The sequence below is a fragment of the Podarcis melisellensis genome, assembly GCF_964234715.1.
Source record: "Podarcis melisellensis genome assembly, chromosome: Z".
NCBI lineage: Eukaryota > Metazoa > Chordata > Lepidosauria > Squamata > Lacertidae > Podarcis > Podarcis melisellensis.
In genome coordinates this window covers 41,773,861-41,784,181 of record NC_138547.1, presented here as the reverse complement: position 1 = coordinate 41,784,181, position 10,321 = coordinate 41,773,861, and the positions used below count along the sequence as shown (strand labels likewise).

The window sequence follows — 10,321 nt, the reverse complement described above, 5'->3', positions numbered from 1 at the left end:
AAACGAACTTTTACTTTCGCTCCACTGGCTTGCATATCGCCAGATCTAACCATCCTTAGCTGCTGGAAGAATGGCTTACGTTATCCTCAGTCAGCATTCCAAGAAAAGTATTTGGGGAGGTGGTGGGTGTGGGGGGTTAAGACAACCAACATGTATTGAGTGGAGCTGCAAAATGTACAGAACCAGGTGAAATAATCCATCCTTTTGGCTTCTGGTTGTTTATCATCCATTAGTCCAGTTTCACACAGCAAGGACTAGATTGCATGAAGATGCTCAAATGTCACAGGACTTCAGAAAATTGTATCAGGTGCTGTGCTCAAGGATTTAAGCCACAAATCAAGCATAGCTGTGTCTGAAATAATTTTCTGCCAAGGCTAATACAGCTGTTTCATCCTCATGCCATTATCAGGTTGTAAGCAAGGCATTATTGTTTAGGCAGCTGGGATCCTTTCACTTACTTTGCTTTTTTTGTCTCAGGCATTGTGAAGCATAATCTAAGCAGCATGTTATGTTCTATACAAGCCACTTATGTGGAAGAATCAATAATGGCAAAGTAAGTATCGTGTTATCAAACAGGGAGGAGTGTCATTTGGCTGCTCCTAACAGTGTTACATTGCATGCTGATGTTTCACCAGAGATATAATCCACCTACGTGGATTGGAAGCGAGCACAAAAAGTCTCTAAGCTCTTTTTTCCCCTTTCCCCTCCTTTAACAAATAACTAGAAGGTTGTCTAGTCTCATGTCTTCCCTCTTTAATGTATATTTTCACCTTGGGGAATAGCTGCCTGTTATTGATTTAGCTAGGAAAAAATATAACCCAGAATATATTAAACATGGTAGGTCCGATCTGAACTGGCAGCGCGTGTAAATTTTTAGCTCTTTAGTGGAGGAGAAAGCCTTAGCTGCACTCAGTTTTCATCTTACAGATAGATTTCTTTAAAAAGGAAGACATTGTTATATGACTATTGATTTCTCAGCGTTCTTCATAGTTGCACCAGTGACGTGTGTTGTTCCGGCTTTTATGAGAATGTCTTTAATGGACATGCAGAAATGCAGTTACCAGCATCTGTGGCCGAATCTCTCCTCCCGCCCCCTTAGTTTCTTTTTTCTTTTAATTGAATAACTTCCAGGCTTTGCATGTTAGATCCTCTTTCATCCCTCCTTCTCCTACTCAGATAAAAAAGCTATGTGAGCTGACAATCGCAGGAGTGCATCTGTTGTTTCAATGGTGGCTGGCTTGATGAGTGAAAAATTGATGCCTGCCATGTGACAAGCTTTAAAATATAAACCGGGTTAGCATTTGCTCTTGAGAATGGAAAGAAGTGGTAAGAACGGCATAAAGGATAATACAAAGAGCAGGAGTTTAGCTACAGCTTCAGAGTTGAAGGGAAACTGCTAAGCCAGGTAATAGGATCTTAGTGCTGGAGATTGATGGGTCATATTGTGTCAGAAATGAGGCATTAGTAAACCACACTGTGCAAGTTGGAGTTAACTCTTTAATAGCAGAAACACCATCTGCCAAGGCATGGTGGTGTGTCCATGAATCAATTGCTGAGATTAAAGGTCTCCACCTCCTCACAGTCATCTGTCTCCTCCTCTCAGAGCTTCTTCCTCAAACAATTTGAGACTGTGCCTGCATGCCTGCCTTTGCTCCTCCCATTTCATGCCTCTTCTGGATCTTGAAGACAAGGAGGGAGGGGAGTTTGTTGCAGCAGAAGACGACACTTTTGACTCATTACCAGCCTCACTCTTCTCTGCCTCTTGGCCTCCCTCCTCCTACTCCCTGCTTCAGCCTTTGATTCTGGGCTTCTCTCTGCCACAGACTCTGCCTTCTCACTAAGCCCTGTTACATCTTCAGCTTCTGACACCTCCTCTTCCCAGTCTTCTCCCTCTTCTCCCTCTGACCACTCATCATTGTCCCACCACCACTCCCCAGGCTCTGAGCCTTCTTCCCTTGGGGGTTCCCCAGCTGGTTCCTCCCACCATTCCTCTGCATTCAACCAGTCCATGACATATTGTCAGAGATTCAAGAGGCTGAACAAGGGCTCTAATGACCTTGAGGCTGGGATGTGGCCTAGTGAGCTACATGGGACAGCCTGTGCCCAACCTTAAGAACTCTGCTCAGGCACAGCAAAGAATAGTGGTGTACAATAGCAATTCATTTGATTAAAGGGAAGCCTTGTGTCAAGATGTCTTAAAACAGAGTGAAACCAGTGGTACCAGACCTAGAAGGGAACTGGGGCTGCAGAATGCCTCTGTGCCATCATAGGAGCTGTTGGCAATGTGATGATGAAGCAGCTGCAAGTTCTGGTTCTCCTAGTGGCACACATGAGTGGCACAGAAAGCCAGCTTGGCAACCAGGACGTCTGAAATTGCAGGGGCCACTCTTTCCCACAGCAGCCAGTTGCTCTAGAGGTGGGATAGAAAATACACCTTATCCACCTGAAATTTCAAATATGACTTGTCAGCGCCAAGGCAAGGGCCACCAGGGCTCTTCTAGTCTTCACAAGCTTTTGTGTGTGTAGGGGCTTGAGCAGGTTTATGCCCAGGTGCAGCAGGTAAAAGATGGTTGGGCAGGTAGGCCATTCCACAAAGCCTTTGGCTCAAACCATGACATTTCATTTCAACTTAGGATGGGGATGATAATTAAGCATGTGTAGTTTCATCTGCCCACATTCATCCTTTGTTTGCCTTGGTTGTCTCTCTCCACATCCCTGCTAAACTTAAGTTGCAAACTTCTCAGAACAGGAATTGATTCATTTATTTCATAAAATTTATGTACCGCTTAGTTGCAAGGAAAAAAAATCTAAAAGTGGTGTCTGTATTCTGCTTTTCTTCTGAAAAGGTGGTATTCACTGATACTGTATAAATAATAACACTTTTGAATATTGAAAACACATCAAGCAATGTCAGTGACTTATAGGGCTGTTGAGGCTCATCAACCTGGAAATATAGTCCATCTAGGAGGAAGACTCTGATCCTAAACCTCCACTGCCTTCTGGGATATTCTGTGGGGAAAGAAAAGGCTAAGTAGTCTCTACACACATCTGGAGTCCCAAGAGGGTTAGAAGGCGTCTTGTACGCCTCCTTCCAGCAATTCCTGCAGCCAAACTGGCACCAAACATATTGCTCTGCTCTTCTTTGGAGACAAGAGGGGGGTCTTGTCTGCTGGGCAGCCCAGGAAGTCCAGACACACTGCCCAGGCTTGCACCCCAGGGAGGTCACTTCAGTGCTGCTAACACAAAGGTTTGACTTAACCCCTGGAGGTGCACCCTATTGTCACTCAAGACAGACAAATTACAACAACAGGACTGTTCACTGCAGCCTCTAAACTAAGCTAGCACTGCCTCCTCCTGCTGCAGATGAAGGACTGAAGCTAGAGGAGTAGTGCTTTTTCTGATACAATCTAGTGATTTTGTGGCTGAGATGAGATTTGAACTGCAGACTTCAGAGTTCTTAGCAACTGCACTGTGCCTGTTGCAGTGAGTCATAGCCAGATACACTTAACAGGTGTGTCTGTGTCTGTGCATGTGTAAGAGAGATGCCCTTAATCCTGCACGAGAGAGGTTCCAAATCTGTGCGTTCTTTGTATTTTAAGTTATTATTTGCTATTGCAAACCCACAGAAATATTAAAGAAAATTATAGGATAGATTTACCCAGCATTGTGGAGGACGGTGTGATCTTAATCATCTCACACTTTTGGAACGTCCAGCATTTTATGTTTATTTTTACCGTGTAGCTGGCACCTGTGTTAGTCATAAAAAACAAAAAGAAGCAGGCTCTTTTTCAGACTTGAATCATCTGCTATTAATATTGCTATTTGGAAGTTTGTCGGCACTATTGGTTGGGTTAAGCTGGGGAAAGGCACTAGGCCAAGGTTGTGTTGAATTTTTTTAATGTATGCATAGCAGAAGCATGGATAATTCACATAGGTTTGGTTTACTTTGCCATTAGGTGGTACGCATGTCTAGAGAACAGTGTTTGCAAGTGTCTGAAATGGCTTTCATAAATAGAAGATGTTTTGATTCCATCTAGAAACCCAGAGTGCCATCCCAGGCTCAAAACATTTAATAAAACCAATATGAACAGCCACACTGAACAAAATATGCTATTAGTCTAGCTCAGCAAATACTTTGGTGGTCATAGTGAGGCTAGCTTAACTGTTCCTTGGACCCTTAGATGTATTAACACAACCCACCCAACAACTAAAGTTTGTGGTTTAGGTACAGCAGTGTAGATTGAGCATAAGCCTACCTCACACCCACGAATCAGTGGTTCTTTCAAGGTGCTTATTAAGTGCAATACTGTATTCTGAAAGAAGTCTCTATGGAGTTGTGCCTGGGCAGTAGCCTGCTCACTAGCTGTCTTACTTATTTGCCCAAGTATTATGAAATGAACAGATGTTGAGTGGCTTGGTTCACACATCATGCTACACCATACTATGACTTTCTGTGAGCTCCCAAAAAGGAGATTACAGCTGCTTTGTTCCTTCCTGGTCATTCTGCTACTGTTCATAGTCATGGCTTGATTTAGCACGTTGTCTGAACCTGGTCTTGTGGTTCAGCTCTCTCAAGACTATACGTGAACTGTAACTAAGGTTTGTGCTGTGGTGTATGGCTTGTGGTTTGTTCAGGAGAGCCAAACCACAAGTCTGGGTTCATATGTTTTCTCTCCTGCATAGAAACACACCCTCCAGTGCTTTGAATCTAAGCTGCTTCCTCCAGCCCCCTGAGCTGCACAATCCCAGCTGATTGTCATCACTGTCAGCTGAATAGTGCCAGCAGGCACTGGCAGTCAGCTGATCACTGCTTGCAGAGAGCCCCATCAATCAGCTGATAGGGCCTCAAAGCGCTGTGTGCCGAGACCACATAACACCAGTCCTGAAAGACCTACATTGACTCCCAGTACGTTTCCAGGCACAATTCAAAGTGTTGGTGCTAACCTTTAAAGCCCTAAATGGCCTCAGCCCAGTATACCTGAAGGAGCGTCTCCACCAGGCAGGTGGAGAACCAGGCAGAGGGCCTTCTTGGTAGTGGCGCCCGCCCTGTAGAACACCCTCCCACCTGATGTCAACGAAATAAACAACTATCTGACTTTTAGAAGACATCTGAAGGCAGCCCTGTTTAGGGAAGCTTTTAACATTTGATGAATCATTGTATTTTAATATTCTGCTGGAAGCCTCCCAGGGTGGGCGGGATATATAAATAAATAAATAAATATTATTCCTGTGTGGGTCCCACCAATCAGCTGATTTGGCAGCACTTGCAGCCCCCTTTTTGGCCCAGCCACAACTTCTTACCCTACCCTGTATCTCATGTCATATAAAAGTGGGTGCGGCTAGACCAAAATGGCCTGCTGAACCAAATGAGGGCAACTGGTGGGGTCTAATTACGCCCATGGACTTGAGGTTCCCAACCCCTGTGCTAAGCAAAATCATAGGTTAGGTCACCACAGCAGCAGAATGAGCAGCAGAATGGCCAGGGAGGAGCAAACAACTGCAATCACCTCTTCAGAAGCCTGCATGATCACACAAGGCCATGGTTTGACTTAGTGTGACTTGTGAACCAGGTTGTTGTCTTTGCCAGATGCCAATGGCTTGGCCTGTTTTATAAATGGTGTGTCCTCATAGGTTCTACTAAAATTGCTGGTTCAGTACTTGTGATAAATTAGAAATACACAAAATATCCCAAAGAAGCCAATAATGTTACTTTTTCCTACCCAATGTTCCCTGTTGTGCACAAATGGAATTATACCATAGTTCTTCCAGGCTACCCAATGTAAAGATCAGTACAGTAGCTGTAGGAAGCTGTAGGAAAGTATTGAATGACCATGTCTGAGTTTCTTCAAAAGCCTTGCATACTTATGTGCCTAGTTGTGTGTTTGTTTGTTTTTTTACTGTACCAATATTTGGGCATATCATCCAGTCATAGATACTCTGCTGTTAGAGTTCCTGGTCCACCAGCTGAAAATATACTATGATGAGTTTTAACCTTTTGCTTACAGTAGTGACTATTTGATTTTATTTAACATACAGTATCTAAAATGCAAAAATCAGATCAAAATTAAGCATTTGAAGGTCCCATTGATTTCAGTAGAAGCCCACAGACTTCCATTGAAATCAGTGGGACTGAAAAATGCTTAACTGTGGATTATTGTGCCTCTGTTTCCTAAGTGGGAGGTAAAGCACAGCTTGAAAGGAGTGTTTCCATTAATTTATTTTTAATGGGGTATATGGAGCATCTAAATTAATGGAAGAAGCTTCCTCGTGTTACTACTCACATCTGAACAGAGTATCTTTTGCACATGTATGCACTTAGTGTTATTTACAAAAATAACCATGTGTGTATGAAATGTGAATTGGAATCACTATCTCACATTTACTGATTTATTGGCTTTAAATGCACAGACTTCAGCCATGGCACATCATGTTGGCAAAAGTGGCACTTTCTCAAAGGGAGAGAAGAACCAACAGAGGAAAAGTTAGATGCTCAGCAAGCTAATTCCGTAAGTGTTCTGAACCGAATGGTGGTTCTCTGGGAGCAAAATAGCAGCTAGGCAAAGGAGAGGAAGAAACCAGTATTCATGTTTAATTTATTATGCTGGAGCTCCTACGGCATGTAATGCCTTAAGAGAGAATATTATGAAAATGATATACAGGTGGTACATGACACCAGTCAAGCTTGCAAAAATATATAATTTGCCCGATAATAAGTGCTGGAAATGTAAAGAAAATGAAGGTACATTCTGTCACCTTTGGTGGACGTGCCCAAGGATTAAGGCTTTCTGGGAGATGATCTATAATGAAATGAAAAAGGTATTTAAATATACCTTCCTGAAGAAACCAGAGGCCTTTCTCCTGGGCATGGTCGGCCAATTGGTGCCAAAGAAGGATAGAACTTTCTTTATGTATGCAACAACAGCAGCAAGAATACTCATCGCGAAGTATTGGAAGACACAAGATTTACCCACCCGGGAAGAATGGCAGATGAAGTTGATGGACTACATGGAACTGCCGGAAATGACTGGCAGAATCCGAGACCAGGGAGAAGAGTTGGTAGAAGAAGACTGGAAGAAATTTAAAGACTATCTACAGAAACACTGTAAAATTAAGGAATGTTAGAAAGATGCTGGAATGAAGTTATGTGATTTTAGCAATAATGTTACAAAGGGGTATGTAAAAATGGATTGTTAACAGGTGAAAATGTAAAGCTACAATATATTAAGATAAAATATCAAGATAAAAGCAAAAATGGTAAGAACTTGCTGAAACAACTATTGAATTAGAATACAAAAAAGGGAGGTGTGAGGAGGTCAGGGAAACAAGCAAATGAAAGACAAGACATGGAAAGACTGATTTGTTTTTAATTGTTTTTATTTTTCTGTATTTTGTATTTTTTGTTTCTTTTTTTCCTTTTTTTTTTCTTTTCACTTTTGTAACTTCTTTGAAACTTTAATAAATATTATTTTTTTAAAAAAATATTATGCTGGAGCTCCTGTGTATAGACTTATGGTAGATGGAAGCAACTTAAAGTCACCAAAGCAGGCCATTAGATAAGGAATAATAATTTTACAAAAGCTGAAAGAAGTTGGAGTTTATATTTACAAGTATTTATCTAGAAAATTTATTTATTGGTACTAACGTCCTTGTTGGTATTCAACGTAACAGCACAAAAACGAGCAAGGACAACTATGGGTGTGACCAGGATTTTTTTGGGGGGGGGGGCTTTATGTTACAGGTGGCAAAACCAAATTACCCGCTGAAACATTTGGTCAGTTAGTTAAGTATTTTTATTTATTTACTTGATTTTTTTTCGGGGGGGGGGGAGAGGCAGCTGCCCTCCTGCCCCTCTCAGCTACACCTATGAGGAGAACCTCCCATGGGCTACATGCTTGCTAGCATTGGTTGTGGTTTCCCAGATTGTCCAGTGAGGTTTGTTTCTGCTGTGCCATTATAGTGAATGCAGATGTATGGAGCATGTTGTGTCCTATATTACTCAGCCTCAGGGGAATAAAACTCATTATCACATTTTTCCTTTACATATCTCACAGTGTATCATGGCAGCAATGAGTTCACATGTAAAACAAAACAAAACTTTCACCTGGCATTTGCATGAGATTTAGAGAAAATAACACTTTGTAGGATGGTATCATACAACCATGTTCCTCACCATTATAAAACTTTTTCTTCTTTTTTTTTTTTTTACATATAGAGGATGGCTTTATGAAAATGTCCAGCATGCAGTTTCCTTGTCACATAAGTGTTGGCAACGGGAGCTAAACACGTGGTAAAAAATGTTTTGTGAATCAGTTGGCAGCATTAGCTGCTATATTTGAACTGTAAAAAGTTTGTAGTTATTTGCCAGAGAAACTTTTCCAAAGCATAGGACTATTCTTTATTAATGGTCAGCCCAGATGTTCTCTGTTCATATTTCCAATGTGTGCTTGTTCCTGTTATTAATGTACTTCCATCAACATTCATGATTGCTGATTGTTCGCAGTTATTTATTGCGTCCATCTAATTATTTAACCGTAATTTCTGAAATAAGTATCTTTTTGTGTTACTATTAAAATGTATTTGGCTTTTCGAAAATACAAGAAGGTCACATTAACTTTGCAACCTTCGTGCTTAAATGCATTAACTGCAACCCATCTTGTTTTGATACTTTCCCTTTGTGATCCTCAGTCATAAACAGGCTGACTCACTTCTGCTTGACAGCATCCACCTACACAACCTGCTCTTCATAGATAAACACTATTAATCTGCTCTAATTCATGTAGTAACCATCTTGAAAGAACATTGAATATGGATCTGTTGTTAGCTTTCCAAAAATAGAAAGTACCCAAGTGTAGTAGTCATCCAGTGATGAAAAGACAGAATTGGTAGAACTGGAATCAAGAGCATTCAATTAGTATAGCCAGAAGATGTTCATCATCTAGCATTTTCAAGTGGTTCAGAAAATGGAAGGAACTGCTGTTAGTAGGCAGTACTACGTACAAGGAGATACAAATGATATATGAAGCCAGGGAGAGTGAGGCTGAGCATCTGGATCTGTCTCAGCCCATGATAAATATAATAATAAAAACTTTTTTTGGGGGGGGAGTTATTGGTTTGTTTTTGGGTTAGTTTTATTATATGTTTTGTGTTCTCATTTTGTATTTTTATGTTGTAACCACCCTGTGACCCTCAGGTGAAGGGCAGTATACAAATTTAATATATAATGATGAAGACGATAAAGAATATATAATGATGAAGACGATAAAGGTAGGCCTTCCTTCACGGGTAGCTGGTATTTTGTGAAAACTCTGCAAACGAAAACTAGTTGGGACTAGAGGGAGGAAATTATTGGGGTGACTGTCCCAGCCCTGTTTTCTGGGTGATTTCTGAAGTGATTATGTTATATTGACATGCACAAAGTGTGTCAGAAGCACAGTTCCTATGGGTAGAATCATGAGTGAAGAAGCTACTACCCATACTGGTAAGAGTAGTAGCAGTGATGTTTTATAGATGGTATATCACACCCGTCAAACTTGCAAAAATGTGTAAGGTAAGCAATAAATGTTGGAAATGTAAAGAAAAAGAAGGAACATTTTATCATATGTGGTGGGAATGTAAAAAAGTTAAAAACTTCTGGGAAATGATATATAACGAGATGAAGAAAATGTTGAAATATACATTTATTAAAAAACCAGAAGCATTTTTATTAGGCATTGTAGGAACTGATATAAATAGAAATGATTGTAAGTTGTTTTTGTATGCAATGACGGCAGCAAGAATTTTATTGGCACAAAAATGGAAGCAAGAAGAATTACCAATGATAGAAGAGTGGAGGATGAAATTGATGGACTATGCAGAACTTGACAAACTAACGGGAAGAATTCGAAACCAGTGGGACCAGAGATTTACGGAAGATTGGCGTAAATTTACGGACTATATGAAAAGTGATTGTGACAATTCAATTACATTTGTAGGTTTGCAGGAAGTTTTATAAGGGGAATAATTTGACTTATTGCTTTATTGAATGAAAAGGATGTTATTGGATATGAGTTTAAAGGTAATATAAATTTAAGAAATGCAGGAGAAATCTTAAAGATGGGAGATCATCAGAGGAGCTGAAGGAAGTCCAAAAGATTGTATAAAAGATGGAAATTTGTAAAATGTATGACAATATAAATGTTTTTAAAATGAATAATATATATATAAAAGAAATCAACCTAAAAAAAAAAAGAGTAGTAGCAGTGACTATAATATATTTGCCAGGAACTGAATTTTTTGCTGGCTTGGGTTGTTGTTCTCTATCTCATATGAGGACCTCTGCCCC

The 10,321-nt window shown here is 40.5% G+C and overlaps 1 protein-coding gene across 1 annotated transcript in view; it reads left to right on the top strand.

The window, feature by feature from the left end:
* Nucleotides 1-10,321, top strand: part of LOC309362143 (uncharacterized protein) — a gene marked incomplete at its 5' end in the record, with an annotated part of 156,393 nt that overhangs the window by 84,932 nt on the left and 61,140 nt on the right. The window lies entirely within an intron of this gene.